The sequence below is a fragment of the Rhinatrema bivittatum genome, chromosome 5 (assembly GCF_901001135.1).
Source record: "Rhinatrema bivittatum chromosome 5, aRhiBiv1.1, whole genome shotgun sequence".
Lineage (NCBI taxonomy): Eukaryota > Metazoa > Chordata > Amphibia > Gymnophiona > Rhinatrematidae > Rhinatrema > Rhinatrema bivittatum.
In genome coordinates, this window is record NC_042619.1 from 115,230,854 (window position 1) to 115,251,366 (window position 20,513).

A 20,513-nucleotide genomic window follows, 5' to 3' on the forward strand; every position below is an offset into this window, starting at 1 on the left:
GGACCCCGCTGGACCACCAGGGACTTTTAGTAATTCTTGGGGAGGGATCGGGATGGTGGGGGGGGGGGGTGTAAGACAGTAAAATTTAAGGGTTGGTGTGGGTTTTTTTGTTTTTTTAATAAATGTGCCCCTCCCCCCGCACTAACCCGAAAAAAGAATTTTCCCCGAAGCTCAGGGAAAATTCGTTTCGTGGTTCAGGTCCCCCCGAACCACAACGAATTTGACAATTTCGTTGAAATTGCCTAATTCGTAATAAACGAATGCACATCTCTAATATAGTCCAGACTTCACTCTCATAGCCATATAGAATTAGTTGAATGAAGCTATCAAATAATTTTATAGTGTGAAACTGGCCAGCTTTTTAAAATTACACAGAAGACCCTTTGGACTTTTTTATTAACACCAAATATTCAAAAGCTGTGTTCATCCCATCAAGCTCATACATCTCATTAAAGAGGTAAATTGAATAACACAATAACTTTGTTTTATTATTGTTACTCATAAATTATAACAATAACATTAATCTTGGAATATTATATATTTTTAATATAAATGAAAGGTTTTCACAAGATAGGTTGTGTCGTGAAACATTTTATTTATGTATATATTTAAGGAAACATACATAAATTGTCAAAATACATTTTGTTCGTTTAACCTTTAACCTGTGGTTTGCTAGTAGACTGAATTACTGTGTCACGAAATTATGTTTGTCTAAAAAGTGTGTCACCAAAATGAAATGTTTGGAAAGCTCTGCCCTATAGTATGTTGAGGGGAGCCTCCCTTATCCCAGAATCCCTTGAGGGGCTGATCCTTAAGGAAGACCAGGCCAGATAGCTGTGACTGGTGTTTTAAGGTGGTTTGAGGGAGTTACAGAGGAACAAGTAAAAAATCATTAAACTCTGCAAGCAGTTATTGATATTTATAAATTGATAGAGGGATTAAAGAATTCACCAAATCCAATTCAATGCTCAAGCCCTCTTTGAATTTGTTTCAAATTTAACTAAAACTCCCCATACCACCACCCCTGACATAGATGACAAAGACAATTGCAAAACACTTGCCTTATATTTCCACAATAAGATACATAAAATCATGTCATGCTTCCCTGCCCCGTCCTCTCCACCCAATACCCAAGCAACCAACAAGGACATTGCCACATTCATACCCTCCAATACCCAATTATATATCACCTCTGCCAAACTTAATTCCTTCGAGAGCACTACTGTCATAGAAATAGAATCCATCCTTAAGAAAATCAAAACCTCTACACACCCATAAGACACCATTCCCACCAAAACCCTTCTCACCATCCCTAACATCATATCTAAACCAATCTCCAGTATCATCAATAGATCCATTTCCCTGGGCACAGTCCCAAACCAACTCAAACAAGCCATCATAAAACCCATTATTAAAAAACCCTCCCTCGACCCAGCTGATCCTGCCAACTTCCGCCCCATCTCCAATCTTCCTTTTATATCTAAAATCCTAGAGAAAACCATCAACACTCAACTCACCGAATATCTAGATGAAAACCTCCTATTCCCCTCACAATTTGGGTTTTGCAAACACCACAGCACGGAAACGTTCCTCATCTCTCTCTCAGACTTCATACTGAAAGCCCTTGACAAAGGCCAATCATATATCCTTGCCCTCTTGGATATTTCCTCAGCATTTGACACAGTTAACCACAACATCCTACTAAAACCCCTCCAAAAAATTGGCATTTCTGGCACCCCCCTCCGCTGGTTTCAATCGTACCTCTGCAATAGACAATACAGAGTAAAAATGGGGAACTGTAAATCAAAACCATTTAACTTGACACAAGCCATCCCCCAAGGTTCTTCACTTTCTTCCACATTTTTCAATATATACCTTCTTCCCCTTTGCCACCTCTTATCAGAACTTGGTCTTCCACACTTCATATATGCGGATGACGTACAGGTCCTCATACCTATTACTGACACTCTGTCCAATGCCTTGAAAACATGGGAATCAGCCCTCACCTCAATCGGCTCCCTGCTCTCTGAGAATTACCTTGCCCTCAACACCTCTAAAACTGAGCTCTTAGCCATCTCACCATGCAATACCCACTCTTACCTCCCCACACACTTCACACCACCGTCTCACATTACCTTCGCATCACACGTTCGTAGCCTTGGCGTCACCCTAGACAATCAATTTAACCTAAAAAAGTTCATTAACGCTACCCTAAAAGAATCCTTCTTCAAACTTCATACCCTAAAAAAACTCAAACCCCTTCTACATCTCAACAACTTCCGCACTATTCTCCAAGCCTTCATCCTGTCCAAACTTGATTATTGCAATGCCCTCCTCCTAGGCCTCCCTAAGAATACTATCCAGCCCCTTCAGATGCTCCAAAATGCCCGTATCCTTACTAATGCCCACAGAAATGACCATATCACCCCTGTACTCAAACACTTACACTGGCTGCCAATCTCAGCCTGGATTCGATACAAGTCTCTCTCCATCATCCATCCATGGTGAGACCGCACCTTGAATACTGTGTACAATTCTGGTCGCCGCATCTCAAAAAGATATAATTGCGATGGAGAAGGTACAGAGAAGGGCTACCAAAATGATAAGGGGAATGGAACAGCTCCCCTATGAGGAAAGACTAAAGAGGTTAGGACTTTTCAGCTTGGAGAAGAGATGGCTGAGGGGGGATATGATAGAGATGTTTAAAATTATGAGAGGTCTAGAACGGGTAGATGTGAATCGGTTATTTACTCTTTTGGATAATAGAAAGACTAGGGGGCACTCCATGAAGTTAGCATGGGGCACATTTAAAACTAATCGGAGAAAGTTCTTTTTTACTCAACGCTCAATTAAACTCTGGAATTTGTTGACAGAGGATGTGGTTAGTGCAGTTAGTATAGCTGTGTTTAAAAAAGGATTGGATAAGTTCTTGGAGGAGAAGTCTATTACCTGCTATTAAGTTCACTTAGAGAATAGCCACTGCCATTAGCAATGGTAACATGGAATAGACTTAGTTTTTGGGTACTTGCCAAGTTCTTATGGCCTGGATTGGCTACTGTTGGAAACAGGATGCTGGGCTTGATGGACCCTTGATCTGACCCAGTATGGCATTTTCTGATGTTCTTATGTTCTCATAAATCTCTACACACTAATAAGATGCTATTCCTCAATGAACAATTACAGTTTCGCATAACGAACAGACCCACAAGAAACCAACATCTCGCAACACTACGTACTCCCTCACACAAACTCACAAGGCTTAAATCCACCTCTGACCGTGCTCTCTCCTTAGCAGGCCCAACACTTTGGAACAACATGCCCCCCAATCTTCGCCTAGAACCATGCCATAAGAAATTCAAGCAGAACCTCAAGACATGGCTTTTCAAGCAAGTCTACAATTAATACCCTATTCTTCCCCCCCCCCCCCCCATGCCTCTCACTCCATCCCCCTGCCTTCCTCCCACCCTCCCCCTCCTCCCTTCCCTTTAACTTCCTCCTTAACTTTCTCTTACCCATAGCCTCCGCCCCATTTCCCTCCCGCTCTAACCACCTCCCTTTTCTATTCCACTGCATCCCAAAGCCACACACCTATATTTGTAAACATTATTCTAGTGCATTGTTTGCCTATGTATATATGTAAATATTATTCTACTGCATTGTTTGCCTATGTATATATGTTCTTCAACCATCATATTATCGTCAGTTATGCATTATAGCTCCTCTTCTGTTTTTGGATTCCCGCTAATGTTATTACCCTTATTAAGTGTTCCATGTAAAGCCTGTTGCTGCATTATTTTCCCTGTAAACCGATAAGATGTTCCCAACGATTGTCGGTATATAAAATGCTTAAATAAATAAAGGATTCCAGACCAGTTTATTGTGATAAATGAAATATGAGTTGGGAAAATTTTTGCCCGAGGCACAATAGAATGAAATATGGCATATAGCTAAGCAATCTACAGCTTCACCAACACTTGGAAAATAGTTATAAAATCATGATGAGATGGTATCTACCTACATCAAAAGTTAAGAAGTTATGAAGTAACTATGGAACAAAATGATGAAGAGTCTGTTGTCAAGAGGGAAACTAGCTGCATATGTGGTGGCATTACCTGGTGATCCAAAATATTTGGAAGCTGGTATGGGGACTGTCAAAAAGAATCACCTCTAAATATCTGCTTTGGGCATGTGAAGTGTTTTTGTTAGGTATTCCATTTAAGGGAGTATATTGTATAAAAGAGAAACTAATAACACAATTACTAATAGCAGCCAGAATCTCAGTGGCAGCCAACTGAAAAGCAAACATAGGCCCAAATTTTATTGACTGCCTAAATAGGATTGTGCTGCTATGGAGAAATTAATCCTGAACAAACAGAGAAAGGGTGATATATTCCAAGAACAGGTTTGAGTCAATCCATGCACCAATATTTTTTATACACGAACATATGGAAAACATTAAATTGTCAATAGTAATTGAACTGCATTGCAAATTAGCATGAGATTTTTTAATTAAAACTAAAGCTGTTTTAGCCATATTTAGTGCAAGCTTATTGTAAAATTGCCATTTTCAGTCTGTAGACAAGCAGATCTGTAATAATTCAACTATTGCTGGGCGGGTGGGCTGGATGCAGACAAAAAAACTATATAATCATCAGCATAGATTTTGTATCCTTCACATAGACTAGCTAGAATTTGCATATGAAGGCCATGTATATATTAAAGAGCAAGGATGATAACACTGAGCTCTGTGTGACCCCATATCAATTGAGGACCATTGTGAAGTTTAATTCCCAGTTGTATTTGTTGGGTAAGTCTGAATAAGTATGACTCAAACCAGGCCAAGACCACCCCTGAAATGCCACATTCTTGAAGTTGATACAATAAAACCATGTAATGTGAGGTGGCAAACGCTTTTATTTGATGGTCTCATTGGTCCTGTCTAAATGGTGAACCACTCTGTCGGGGGTGAGGGGGACCCTCTCAATACTCCTTTCTACCCAGTTTGTAGTGGTGACATCACTTCTACCAGCCCACAGATATCACTTTCTCTCCTGCAGACCAACAGAAGTGATGTCACCACTGTGGGTTATGACACTTGTACTTCTTCAGGCCAAAAGAAAATCAAACTAACAGAAAATGTTGAAAAATCAAAAGAAAAGCATTTTGGGGAGACTTTATAAATGTATTTAGTTTTAAAGATATTTCGGAGCCATTTCACCTTATGCAAATGTATTTATTATGCTTATATTCCACGGTCTATGATATCATTATTCAATATGGATTACAAATAAACAGTCATTATCTGGATAACAAACATCCATAGACTCCTCCAGTTTTTCAGCCATCCTTGGTTGGTGGTGAAGTAGAAGTTCTAGTAGACATTTTCAGCCATAGTACTAATGGTGAACCAGGTCCTGGATGTTTTGGATGCTAGATACCAGGATGGGTCAGGTCATTTATTTGCCAAAATATTAACTGTTTTGACCCTATACCTGCCATTCTTCAAAAATTGCAAAAGCTACTGAATGAGTGAATGTATCAAAAAAATATACAATATTAAGTTGTAGTGTCTTTAATGGGAGCAATTACACAGATCCATGTGTGAGAGAAAGTAGTACATTTTGGTGCACATTTGGAGATGTGTACTCTGATATCTATATTAGCCAGACACCTTCAGCTTTAAAATAAAAGTCTCATATTTAAGCATCTCATGCAGGTTGTTCTGAAGGGGTATGTAATCCATGTATGTACTAAGGAATAAATAAAAATTCTGTCCCTTTAAGCTGATATTAGCAAGCGTGGGAACCTGGTGTCTCTCACTGTATGTACTGTAGTCTTCCTTTCCTGCTAAAGAACTGACCCTCAAATAAAGTGGTGATAATAATGGCCTTATTGTCTGAAGAAGGGCTACAGCTCTCAGAGATTTTGAGTGATGGCCTAGGCTAAGCAATCTGCTTTTGCAGTTAAAAAAAAATCTTATACAGTATTCCTGATACTTATATAGTACTCATTCATTCAAAAAGCTGAACCTCTTACTTCTGGAAAAGAGGCCAAAATTAAAATTACTATAATACCTTGTACCACTGTTTGTATTTGAATATAATGCGAATGTTTTCTTATCTAAATAAACTGCACTTTAAAATATTCTATAGCACATTAGATCCTCCTTAAAGTCCAGGAGTCCATCCTCAAGCAAGTATCCACCCTTGAAACTATTTTTTGTACAAGTGCATTGTAACACCTATTGGTTCGGGCTTTGTTTTTGGGCCCCCTGCGGGAAATTTAGTTTTTCCCACAGTTTTTTTTTTCTGTTGAAATTGTCTAATTCGTGAAAAATGAATGCACATCTCTATTATCTGCAGGATTAGCTCACTCTGTAGTGTGTCAAGGCTCTTTTGACTTAGCATATAAAAGACAGTGTTCAAGGTGATTTCTCTGTCTATTGCTTGAGAGGGGCTGGTCTTGTATCCGGCAGAAAGCATACAAAAGCCACTATTTCTGTTGTTTTGTCCCTCTTCCAGTGCCTTAGAGTGTTCATGCTTCTATAGGTGTGCTTTGACCCTCTCACGGTACCTCGGGGTGTTCATGCCACTTTTTGCATTGCTTTGCCTGTCTCATGGTGCCTTGTGATGTTTTTTCCTTCTGTGGGTGCACTTTGCCTTTCTCAGTGCCTGAACGTATTCATGAAAAGTGTTGGCGGCCACGCCCCTTTCATGGGGCCTTGAAGTTTTCTCACCACTCTTTCAGATACTTTGCTTCTCTTGAGTGTTCCTGCCATTAATGGTGCTGCTTCTCCCCTACACAGTACCTTGTGTTGTCACCATTGTCTATGATGCTTTGCCCCTCTGACAGTGCCATAGCCTGTTCATGCCACCTTTTGGTGCCGCTTTCTCATTATCTTGGTGATTTGGAGTGCTGATCCCTCTGCTGCTGTTGCTTGCTTGCCTGCAAATTTCATTACACGTGGATGGAAAACCCCAATGCTAGAGTCCAAAATAGAATGCATGGCTTTCCCCCTTGAATTTAATGGAGATGAAGTAAATAAATAAATGTGCGGGCTGGTCGTGACTCGTGTGTGCAAAGTGGGGGAATTTTAGTTAATCGGGCCTAGCTCCCTCTGTTGCGCCAGAGGTGGACCCGTATGAGGGATCCTATGGGTCCCCACTGTCGGCAGGCGGAGTGGGCTGAAGGACGGAGGCCGGCTGGTGCTTCACCAATACCAGCCCTCACTCCCTGCGGGTTGAGCCTTTGGATACTGGGGCCAGCTGGACTTAGGTGGGCCTCCGTATGTCGTCGTCGATGGAAGGATCAAGAGGTCAGCCCAGAGGCAGAAACAGGGGAGAGGAGTCTGTACTGGACAAGGCGGAGTCTCGGAGACCTCGGTGCCAATAGAACCACAGTCAGACAGGGGGCACCCGACAAGAACAGGCCGAAGCTTGAATAGGCCAAGTCCAGGACGTAGACTGAAGAAGCATCATAGGGCAAGCTGGAATCAAGTCCGGCGGCAATCTGGAAGCAGTGGCAAGCAAAGCTGAGGTCTGGACGAGGAGAGAGTTAAGAGCATAGTCAGGCAATGCAGAGGTCTGGGCTTGGAGAGAGGCAATGCAGAGGACCGGGCTTGGAGAGAGTCAACAGCGTGGTCAGGCAAAGCAGAGGTTGTATCTGAGAAGGCAATCCAAAGGTAGGTTAGGAATCAGGAACACAGGAATGAGGAAACCAGGAACAGGAGTCAGCGAGGATCAGGACCCAGGAATGAAGGAGAATCTCCAGGAGGCAACAAGTACACGACCAGCGTGGAAACCTGTTGCAAGGCAATCCTTAGGAGCGGAGCCCAGCCTTAAGTACCGGAGCTCTGCTGACGTTATCATCCAGGGCCACAGCCAGGTTCCGACCGTGGGCCCTACTTAAGACTCAATGATGCGCGCGTGCCTAGGGAGGGGCACGGTGCTGCATGGCGGCGTCTCTCTGTGGGCCACGCGGAGAGGCCCAACACAGAGCAGAGGAATCTGCAGCTGAGCCATAGGCACCGGGGGCAGCCCGAGGACGAAGCTGGCGGCTCACCGCCACCAGGGACAAGGAACTAGGCATTAGATATGTCTGAGAGAGGTGAGGGGGCCGGGCCGCGGGTCTGCCGTGGCCGGCATGCGTAACAGTACCTCCCCCTTTATGCCCCCCCTTGGAGGTCTGGGTTTGAAGATAGGCAATAGCGTAGTCAGGCAATGCAGAGGACCGGGCTTGGAGAGAGTCGACGACGTGGTCAGGCAAAACAGAGATTGTATCTGAGAAGGTAATCCAAAGGTAGTTTAGGAATCAGGAACACAGGAATGAGGAAACCAGGAACAGGAGTCTGTGTGGATCAGGAACCAGGAAGGAAGGAGAATCACCAGGAGGCAACGAGTACACGACCAGCGTGGAGACCTATTGCAAAGGCAATCCTTAGGAGCGGAGCCTGGTCTTAAGTACCAGAGTTCCGCTGATGTCAACATCCGGGGCCACGGCCAGGTTCCCACCGTGGGCCCTACTTAAGACTAAATGATGCGCGCGTGCCTAGGGAGGGGCACGGTGCTGTGTGGCGGCGTCTCTCTGTGGGCCACATGGAGAGGCCCAACGTGCACTGTGCAGCACAGGGATCTGCAGCTGAGCCGTAGGCACCGGGGGCGGCCTGAGGATGAAGCTGGCGGCTCGCCGCCGCCAGGGACAAGGAACCAGGCATTGGATTTGTCTGAGAGAGGTGAGGGGGCCGGGCCGCGGGTCTGCCGTGGCCAGCACATGTAACACCCTCCCAGTCCGCTCCAATTAAGGAGTGGACTGGGTGGGAACTTTCCTATCCCACATTCCTCCCTTTTCCCCTCTCCTCTCCTCCCCGACCCCTAAACTTGGAACTTACCTGCTCCTCCGAGCAGGAGTAAGTTCCGTGTGCTGGCCAGCTGCCAGCTCGTGTTTCTCTGGGACAGGACCTAATGGCCGCTGTCCCGGCAGGCCCCTGCCCTGCCCAGACCCTGCCCCTGGTCCACCCCTTTATGCTCTGCTGGCACTTCTGTGTGTGTGTACCAGCAGGTACACGCATGGCCGAGCAGTTTTGAAAATGCGCTCGGCCCAGCCACGTGAGTATCTGCCGGGGATTCCGCATGCCGGCATTGTAAAATCGACCCAACTGGGAGCAGTACACCATCATCTGGTCCCCAAGTGACAGCATATCCCCATAAAAAGAATCACCCCCAGGGATTAAGAGTCCAGCTTGGGAGGAATTTGCTATCTGGAGCAGCCCTTGAAGATATAAATTAGTTATGTGCCGTGAAAGGAGTAATCATCACTTCTACAAAAGGGGTTACAAATTAACTTTGAAACCAAAAGGAACAAAATTAATTAAACTAGCAAATGAACTGAACCAAAAATGTTTCCTTGCACATCCTTCTGGTTGTGGTATCTTTTATTAGCTTGATGTAAAAACTAGACAAAGATGTTGCAGTGCAAAGACTTTCAAGATCACACAGTTTTATCTTTTTCAGATGGACTCATTGCTGCTATATGTATCATTATGAAATATTTATTCACTATGTTTTAATGTGGAAACAAAAGGAATATATTTTTTTTCATTTTCAGCACTTCTGTTCCCATTGTTTGAATGGCAGCGTGTGATCTTAACTGAATCTATTTGAACCCCCAACATCTATCTCAGTGGTTCCCAACCCTGTCCTGGGGACCCCCCCAGCCAGTCGGGTTTTCAGGGTATCCACAATGAATATGCATGAGAGAACATTTGCATGCACTGCCTCCATAACATGCAAATTTTGCATGCACTGCCTCCATAACATGCAAATTTTCTCTCATGCATATTCATTGTGGATATCCTGAAAACCCGACTGGCTGGGGGGGTCCCCAGGACAGGGTTGGGAACCACTGATCTATCTGACTCTATGACAGGGATGGCCAACTCCAGTCCTCAAGAGCCACAAACAGGTCTGGTTTCCAGGCTATCCACAATGAATATACATGAGATAGATTTGTATTCATTGCCTCCATTATATGCAGATATATCTCATTCATATTCATTATGGATAGCCTGAGAACCAGACCTGTTTATGGCTCTTGAGGACTGGAGCTGGCCTCACCTGCTTTATGATATTATGTACCCATCTTAGCTAAACCACTGACTAAACTCAGTTTTATTTTCACTACCTATCTAAATTCAGAGAAAAATATTCTTTTAGTACCTCTGTTTCATATAGTGATTCATTATATAATGGAATACAGTATACAGCTCAGTCTGATGCAACATTTCTTATTTGACATAGACAGAATTAATGTATATTATGCATGTGGTAATGATTATGGTTTTTTTTTTTCTTTTTTACAACACAGTTCAGTTTCTTAGTTACCAACTACAAGGTTATAATTAAGCTGTGGCTTAATTGATGCTACATCTTACACACATTCACTGTTCTATGTACAGAGGGAATATATATACAATAGAAAGTAATGTAATATTTAACCTTGGAACTGTCGTTGTTCCTAAACTTTGAGAAAGCTGAAAGACTCAACACAGGTACAGTGCTAGCTAACACAATTTCTTATTTACTCTTTCGCTTGCATGCACAGCCTCCATAACTGCTGAGAAAGGATTCGAGGTATCAACTAGAAGGAAAGAAAAACTGCAGTCCTGCACGAGACTCTGCACTTTCAGCTGTCACACACCAAAACTTTTGTACAAAGTACCACTAACTAGAGATGTGCATCTGGTGCCTGATCGTTTTTGCTTTCGGGTTCGTGTGGCCGCGGGGGATCTGCATTCTTTTTTTGTCAAAAATCATTTTTCGGCTTAGTGTGCACTAACAAAAAAACGTTATTTTTTGTTATTTTTGTTAGTGCGCACTAAGCCGAAAAATGATTTTTGAACGAAAATTCAGGGGAAATGCAATTGTTTATCGATTTTACCGATATATGATGAATTAAGAAATATCGTACCATATTTTAATTCATCATAAAAATGATTCACATCCCTACCACTAACTCTGCACCTAGTGCTGTGCTATCTTAAAGTCAGAGAAAAGGCTAAGACATTGCTTTTCAGTCAGGCCTTCCCCGCCCTGAATGTAGGAAGGGCGGGTAACAAACGTTTCTAAATACATAAGTAAAGAAATAAATAACCCATATATCTGGCCCAACTACCTGAACTCCCTGTATGTATTATGCACAACAGGTACAAAACTGGGTCTTGGAACAATTCACAAATGATTTAGCTGTGTTGGAGCGCAAGGCTACTCTGATTGAAAATTCGGAATCATTTTATTTATTTATTTAATATGATTTCTATTCCCCTTTTCTGCACTTCAAAGTGGATTGAATTCAGGTACTGTAGGTATTTCCCTAATCTAAGGGGGTCAATTACTATGCCGTGATATTTTATCACACACCATTGTTAACTAAAGTAACCCTGCCATTCAAACCCCCCCCCTCCCCAGAAAAGGGATTGCACTCCCCACCTTAGCCCATCCTCCAGACCTGCCCCATACCTAGGCTCCAGGCCAGTCATTGCCATCTTGCTCCATCATGTGACAGGGGCAAAGGCTGGTTGGAGCCATTTTGGAAAATGGCTACAGCCAACCCAGAGCCTAGGGGGCACTCCAGGCACCACTAGACATCCAGGGACACCACTAGACTGCAAGGGATCTATTGAAAGGTATTTTTGGGGGGGGGGGTCCGGAGGGAAGACTAGCATAGGGGGTTGGACAGGAGAGTTATTTTTGTTGACAAGGGTGAGGTTGGGAAGGGGGCAGAGAGTGTTGCCATGCAACATTTTTATTCTTTTTTTTTTTACATTTTTCCCCTTTACAAAGCTTCTTCATAAGGTAACGGAAGGGGTGGGGCAGGTTCTATCCGGCTCCCTGGAGGGATTTTACACAGTATTTAAGCCACTGATGGTTCCTGGAGCATTGGGATATGCATTAGTATTGTGATGCTCCAGGGAAAAGTTAGCTATAACTCCTGAATTGTAGTTAACTTTTCAGGAAATAAATAACTTGCTTTATTTTAGGCATGCCTCATCATTTCATTAGCAGGAAATTAAGTAGGAATGAGCTGCTTAGCTTTATATGCATTTGTGCATTTTATGCATGCAAAGTAGCTCATTTCAATACAAGGCGGAGTTTTAGGGAATATTTTGCACAATATAAGCCTATTTTGGAGGATCAACCCAGGTCCCAAATCCATTTAATCTAGCAGTTAGTTATGTATGAATCCTTAAGTGAAAGGCAGCAGATCAAATCCCTTGGAGACTATTTATAGATCAGAAGCAAACCACAGTGAGATGCAGCCAAATTTGCAAATGCCAACAATTGTTCCAATTTCTGATTCAGCAGAGAAACAGAACGAGAGATATCATCTGCCCATTCTGAGACACAGAGTCAATCAGATCTTCTTCCAAAATTACTAATCTCACCGACCATTGGTTCCAGCTCCAGGTAAGAGCTCACTACAAGAGACTAAAAGCATTAGCCAGTGTTTACCTTAGTTGGACTAGTCTGAGAACACATTACTTTAGATAACTCCAAACACCAAATGTAATTGTTTTTTAGACTATATTATTGCTGTTAAGCCCTCAGATAGAGACCTGAACTAAATAATGTACCCAATGTAAGTTATCCATGAGATTTTGTTTAGGGCTATTTCCTATTGCTTTGCCTTTCTTCTGCACTTTTCATTTTACCCAAGCAATCAATATCCAGTTAACTTGGTAGACTTCAAAATATTAGTATTTCAAACCAGTACTGCCAATCCGATTTTTAACTGTTGAGTTCATTTGTCATCTAAAGGTTGAATCTTTATGCTTAGGAACTATCACGTCTTATTGGAATTATTAGGATTTGCATGCTTCCAGGACTGTGATGGGAGTTTTGGAAACAGAGGGAAGTAATTGATTTTGCATACTGTCTGTATAAACAGTTTTTCTTTTCCAATGATGTTGGACCATATTGCTGTGGTCCACTTACTGTATCTTTGGAGGTAGTGTCCTAGCACTAATGTTTTGAAGATTAGCATTTTCTCCACTGTCAGTTTATATGTGGAGCCTTGTGATGATATCACTTGGCATCAATGTTTGTCATCACTAGAAGAGCCTAATTAATACCATCCAACTCTGTGAAAAACACAAACATATCAAGCATGGAATCAAGTATATCCTTCAGCACCCATCACTTGGGACCCCCTAGGACTCCACTGTATGACCCTAGCTCAAGCCCTGATTTCAGATGCAGGAAGGAGGAGGGGGCGGACCATCCCTGACTAGGACCTCCGTTGAGGCTGCTTGGATTGGACAGCCAGCCCGTTTAAAAGCAGACAGAGCGGGAAAGCAGTGTGGGAGTTTTGAGTTACATTGAGAAGAGGGAGGAGTGGGCAGTCTGGAATCTCCTCAGCCTCCACTAATGGCCCCCGCAGCCTGGCTGATACCTGAGAGAGGGGAAGAGGCAGATTCCTGTCCAGGACCCAACTGGGCTGGCAGGGTTTGTCTCAGTTTTGTGAGAGCAGTTTTTTTTGAGGGAATTGTTGATTTTGTGAAGAGACTTGTAGATCCTGGTCCTGCCTCTGGGAGGAGTTTGCCCCCTGCCTGAAGGAGGTCAGGGAAAAGAGGATTCCGTGGCTCGCACAGGGGTGGGATAGCAGTTTCCTTGCCACAAGAGAGGTTTGCTCTTTGTGAAGAAAAAGTTTGTTGCTTTTTGTTGGAAGAAGACAGTTTCCCTACCCTTTCTATCAGGGAGAGGTCCCTGGGAGGCATCGGAGGAGAGCTAGGAGACCCTTGGAAGGAAGGATTTTCTTAGTGCCTGTCACCCACCCTGAGGGGCACTCACATGGAGAAGCAGGACTGAGACTACTATAACTCTTGGACACTTGGATTTTGCCTGGAAGATTAAATGCGAAGAATTCTCTGATTTACACTGAAGATTTGCTTAAGGCTTTTGTTTTGGAACATCGCTCTCGAGTGCTGGTGCAGAGACTGTAGGGACAGAATCATCAAACTGTGAACATATGGTAGGAAAGAGAGTGATCAAGAGTAGCATTGCACTCCCCCCCCCCCCCCCCCCCCTCCCCCTGTGTGCCTTGGGCCCTGGAGGTTCAGCTTTCTCCTCACTCAAAGGATTTGACCAGGGTTGAAAGGACTGGAGGTGACTGTGAACTGGGAATTAGCCACGGGACTGAGAGTGACCCCTGCACCCAGTTCGGCTCTAACACCGAAGCAGGGGGCTACAGTAGTGTGGGAAAGTTTCGTTTTCTCTGAATTTTCCATTGCTGACGATTACGTCCCCAAGAAAGGACCACCTCAAAAAATAGGCCAGTGAATTGTTGGGTGACAGAAATCATGAATTAAAATCCTTGCTGCGTTTCGCTATGAAAAGTGCAAAATTTAAGATGCTATAGGAATAAAATAAAATAAAAAATGAAATGAAACAACAGCAGAAGAAATGAACTAAATGTGGAATGTTTCCCAACACTGTAAGGTCTCAGCCACACTCAGATTTAATTGGCTGTAAATGACCCCAAAATATTGCTATGTCATGGAAGATATAGATATCAGAATGACCTTAGACTCTTAACTCACTTCTTAGATCATAGAGAGCCAGACAATGGTGGGAAAGATGGGCAAGGGATGTGTACCCTGTGAACTTCATCTTGCCAGCAAATTTGAAATTGTAATATACGAAAAAATTCAATTATAGAAGCTGCTCAGTGATACAGAGTGGGAGTCACTTCATTCTTAAAGGCTTGTCTGCTTTTGTGGTTACTATTTCTTTCTCAGGAAATATGTCTTACATCTGCCCATGCATGTACCCTATTCTCCTTATCTATGTCTCTATTGTTGCTGATGCTGTTGACGGGAAGGTTCATTTTGAGAGGACCGTCCTTGATAATGTGCTATGGAAATAATCAAAGCTGCATGTTAGAAACATAGTAACACAGAATATGAATGCAGATAAGGGCCATAAGGCCCATCTAGTTCGTACAATTGGCTTCCTTTTGCAGTGCCGTAGACCTCAATTGATTTCTGACTTTCACTTGTCAAATTGCATGTCCTTGCTCACTAACTGATAGGGGTTGTATATGTATTTTTAGAAAACATTATATATTAGCCAATATGAAATATATTGGGATGTAATATGTGCATACATATATGGGTAATTTTCAAAGGAAAATGTAAATGTAACATACTTTTGTAACAATTTTCAAAGGCTTTTGAAAGTGTGTATGTATGTGTGTGTGTGTTTGTATGTGTATATACAGTATATATATATTTTTTTCAGGTGTGAAAGCTGCTAGAGATGAATAAAAGGCATATGTGTATTTTGCTGAGTACATCTTTTTGGCCGTATGTATGGACTTATCATTTCTACAGCATTATGCTAGCAGTGCTATGGAAATGATAAGTATTAACAGCAGTATAGTGGAAGTTATTAATGAAACACCTATGATGGCTCTTCTTGCTGGGTACTCTGCTGTGACAAAGTTTTTTGTGTGTGGGGGGGTGGGTATTAGAAAATGTCTTCAAAATATTTTCATTTACTACACTTCTAATTCAAATGGGTTTTTGATTTTTTTTCATTTTATTCATCCTTTAAAGCCACGAAGATGTTGGGTCAATCAAGCCCATCGTGATTGCTCTCCAAAGGGCAGCAGTAGAACAGATGTAGCTTGCAAGAGGCTGTTTATGCACATTCTGTCTACGAAAAAGACATCTCAGCACCTGAAATGTACATGCTTGTAATAACCTTTTCTTTTGTCTAAACGATTCGTTTTATGTCTCATTTGCCTCATGCAAAAGTACTGCTACATATGCTGCAACCCAAGTGACTAAAGACCAGTTCAATCATCTTAAATTATTCTGTGGTTGACCTTCTCCTTTTCACACAGTGCATGCACAAAGGCACATTCCATTTTGAGTTGCTGAATTAAACTGACATGTCCTGCAGTGTTCAATTTGTTTCATAAGTAACAGCCCTGTAAAAAAAATAATCACTTACTTGGGCCTTGCAAAGGCTCTCAATCCATTTGCTCCCTTCTCCATCCCTTGCTACTGATAAATACAAATATAATGATGCCTTTCATGGTATTTGTGATACAATCTGTGTCCCAAGGGCAGAGGTGGTAGTTCTAGACCTCAGTGCATGATTATATGCAGAAGGATCGCAGAAAGGACTTTATTTCTGCCTTTACTTAGCACCAGCACTTTTTTGCCTCCTCTGCATCAACCCTGAGAAATGCCAGGAGAGGAAGGGCTGGTTTAGGGAGCAGAGTATCTCTCTCCTGCTCCAGCCTGTTCTCTACAGGATGCTGGCCATGGCCAATACAGCTGGAAAACCAGCTCTGTATGCTGTGACCCAGGATAATAGAGAAAAGCATCAGAACCTAGTAGTTGTCCATATTAGCCATCCTGTACCTTATAATTTTAATTATTAGCGCCATCATATATTTTTTTTCTTTTATTTAATCACTTTTGGCCGTAACCCTCATTATGCGCACAAGAGCCGGGCCGAAGAAAAGGGGCAGTCTGGGGGGCGGGGCGGGCGGAGCTGGAGGCGGCCGGTACAGTGGCCATTTGCCGCAGTGAAAGCGGATCAAGCACCAGCAGCCTGTCGGCACGCGCAACGTACGCCAGCTCAGGAACTGGCATAAGTTCTAAAACAAAGAAAAAAAAAAAAGGTAGGGCCTTTTAAGGAGTCAGGGAGGACAGGGGAAGAGGGAGGGAGTATGGGCAGGAGGGTAGGGAAGGTCCCTCCCAGTCCGCTCCTTAATTGGAGCGGACTGGGAGGGAACTGGGGAAGGTCCGATGTGTCACCATGCAAAAATTGCATTATTCAACCCCCCCTTGAGTGTGCCACCCCATACTGTGGCGGTGACAGTGGAGGCACAGCAGCTAAAAGCACTGCTTTCTTAAATCTGCCCCCTATGGGAAGGAGGATGAGATTGGGGAGGATCGTGCTGTAACTGAACCCTGCTGCCAGTTGCAGGGAGCTACCTTGGGGGAGGGGGGTACTAGATGGTTGCCCTGAGTACCCCCCCACCTCCACTACCTTCCAAGGATGGCCCTGCATCTGAATACCAGCACCTTTCTTTTTAGAAAAAAAGCACTTTTTATGTCATGGGATTGACATGACTATGTCAAAGCGATACCTAATTCCTGATGTAGTGATAAGGCCTGATTCAGGAAGCTTTTTTTCCTCATAGATATAAAATGGGAGAAAAACATTAGTGAATCCAGCCCTATGTGCTGTAATAAAAAGTGAACTGCGTTACCTGGAAAGCTGCAATTCTAGTCAGTTTAACCTCTTCTTGGTTTAGAGTTCCCTAATTCAGAGGTCACAGCAGAAGTCCCTGGGGCCACTGTCTCTCGGCCTACTCTTCTCTCTCACACTTGCACTATCCACAACACTGCAATAAACCACCAAGAGGGCTGGGGTTCAACAGGAGGAGGGTATTTTATGTGAACTGGCTTTGCCTGACTCTAAATTCTCCTAAATTTCTTTCATAGGCAGTGGGAGGGGGGGGGGGGGTTATATATTTTTTTTAATCCTCCCTTTGTTTTAACCCTGCCTTTTCAAGGAAGGTTTGGAGGGATTATAAAAAACATCCACCAGAGCATGTGATCTTGGTCAGTGCCTCTTCCAAAGAGGAGTCATCAGAAGGAATCTTTGCTGTCCCGCAAATGGATTGACCAGGAGGAGAGAGGTTTCTTGTCTGCTTTGTATTAGAGGTAACCTAAGGAGTGGATTTTGGAGAATTAAGGATTTTTGTTATTCTAGGATTTTTGAATTTTGACCAGTTCCTGAAGGAAGGGAAACTCCCGGGATCTGTACGGGCTGAGTTCAGTCTACTTTCTGGCCTTTGCTCAAAGATTCAAGCAAGGATGAAGAGAGTAAAGGATTTTGAGATTTTTGAGGTGCTGGAGTGATTGGCTTTTGAGGACAATTTTTTTGAACTAAGGGGTTTCTGTCACCTTTCCCCAGTTTTTGAATGCTGGAACTACAACAGGAATATCCTACCCTCCAAGGGGAAGGATTGTTGGGAATGCATGCTGGTCCAAGGGAGAGAGAGCTCCAAGGACAAGTAGGATGGACAGAGACCATGGTGTTCCTAACACTCATCATTTCTTACGCTGTTTTGGATTTTCTCAGTTCTTGCCTGTATTTAGATTTTTAAACTGAAGTAAATTTTTTGTTGAACACCATGTTGGACTTAAAGACTCTTCTTTTCAGTTTGATCATAGGACAGTGAGTGGAAAGTGTGGTGGTAATCCTTTATCTTTGCCCATGATATCTCTTTTGGTCTCCTCTGTGGGATCTTTGGCACCACCAAGACCACCAGCATTTGGTGACCGAGTGGGAGACTCCACTGACATGTCCACATTAAAGGCCCAGGAAGTCCAGCTTCCACCCCCCAACCCTGCCAGAGGGACCCTGGCAATGTAGCGCCCCCAAGTGCAGCCAACTAGCCAACCAGAGGTACTGCTATAATTGTACAGTCTCTCACAGCCAAACGGCCTCTCTCCCACTTGTGACCACCACATAGGCAAATCTTTTCAGTTCAGCAGGCTGGATCTTAGGGTGGGAAAAAGTGGGCAGAGACCTGGAATGGTGCTCAGCAAAAAATAGCTTACTGCAACGTATCAAAATGGAATCCAGGCAAAAAAGGTGAAATCATCAAAATGAAAAAGCAGGATGGAAGCTCCAGGCACTACAGTCTCCTTTTCCAGGTTCAGCCTCTGAATCAGTGTCTAAAGCTTCGTCCCAGTGATAGGGGGGGAAAAACCCTCTCTTCTCAAAATGTTATAGACAGGGAAATGGTGGTGGAAAAAACCCCCAAATCCCTCCTTTCAAAACGATGGCACAAAACCTTTACAAAAACTAAAGTCCTTACTCCTTCACCTTCTAGGTCACTACAGTCCCCACTTTTGCTGGGTGCAGGGCAAAGCAGCACCCCAGGCAGCCGCAGACCCCACCTTGACTGGCAGCAGGGTATACAGCACCCAATCCTGTCCCCTCAGGCAGGGGGGGAGGGTCAATAACAAACAAGATCTCTCAAGAGTTACAAATCCAATCCTTAGAACTCTCCTTGTTTATCCCATGGTGCAGGCAGGGGACCTACAGGGACCAGAATTGTACACAGATTTCAAGCTGCGGTCTCACCATGGGGCGATACAGAGGCATTGTGACATTTTCCGTTTTATTAACCATTCCCTTCCTAATAATTCCTATGTCTCTGTCAAAATATATTTTATTTCTCATTTATACATTTTTTGGATAAGTGATGTGCATCTTTTATTCCAACCATATCCCCTGTTTGAAGTATTTCTTTCTTTAAGTCCACTCTGCAGTTCCTCATGCTCTATTCATTTTTTTCCAGTTTCAGTCCAAGGTCTACATTGGAGGTTTTGATGAGAGTCAGGTCAGCAGACAAATGCATCTAAGATTTATATGGGCAGGACTACTTGAGCAGCAGGAGCTTTCAAAAATGTTAAATATTATAACCGCCTTTGCTATTAAATTAAAAACAGAACAATCAAGGGGATATCTAAGAACATAAGAAATTGCCATACTGGGTCAGACCAAGAGGCCATCAAGCCCAGCAATCTGTTTCCAGCAGTGGCCAATCCAGGCTACAATTACCAGCCAAGAACCCTAACAGTAAGTAGATCCCATGATACTGATGCCAGTAATAACAGTGGCTATTCCCTAAAGGGTAGATTTTCAAATGTTACACGTGCGCGCCCATGTGTGCACGCTATGCGGCGAACACACATGGACGTGCAATTTTATAACATTTGAGTGCTGGCGCGCGCATATTATAAAATTTTGGGTCAGCGCGCGCAAGGGGGGTAGACTAATGCAAGTACGCGCGGCGACACATCAGGGCCTTCTCCAGTTCCCTCCCAGTCCATTCCAATTAAGGAGCAAACTGGGAGGGAACTTCCCAACCCCCTAGCCTAACCTTCCTTCCCCTTCCCCTATCCTGCACTCCCCCTATCCCTATCCTAAATACCCTCAAATTTCTTATCTTACCTTTTGCTCCTGCAAATGGCTGCTGTGCCGGGTGGCTCTAGCCCCACTCCGCCCTCCCGACAACCCCAATCCCAGGGCTACCCCTTTGGCTAGCCCTGGGACTTACATGCATCCCAGGTGTTTACGTGCTTGGCTGGGCCCTTTGAAAATCGGCCTGGCCCGCGTAAGTTTTCAAAATCTAGCCCTAAGTCAACTTGATTAATAGCATTAATAGACTTCTCTTCCAAGAACTTATCCAAACCTTTTTTAAATACAGCTACACTAACCACATTGTCTAGCAACAAATTCCAGAACTTAATTGTGCATTAAGTGAAAGAATTTTCTCTGATTAGTTTTAAATGTGCTACTTGCTAACTTCATGGAGTGCCCCCTAGTCCTTCAATTATCTGAAAGAGTAAATAACCAATTCACATTTACCCTTTCTAGTCCTCCCATAATTTTAAAGTCCTCTATCATATCCCCCGCTCA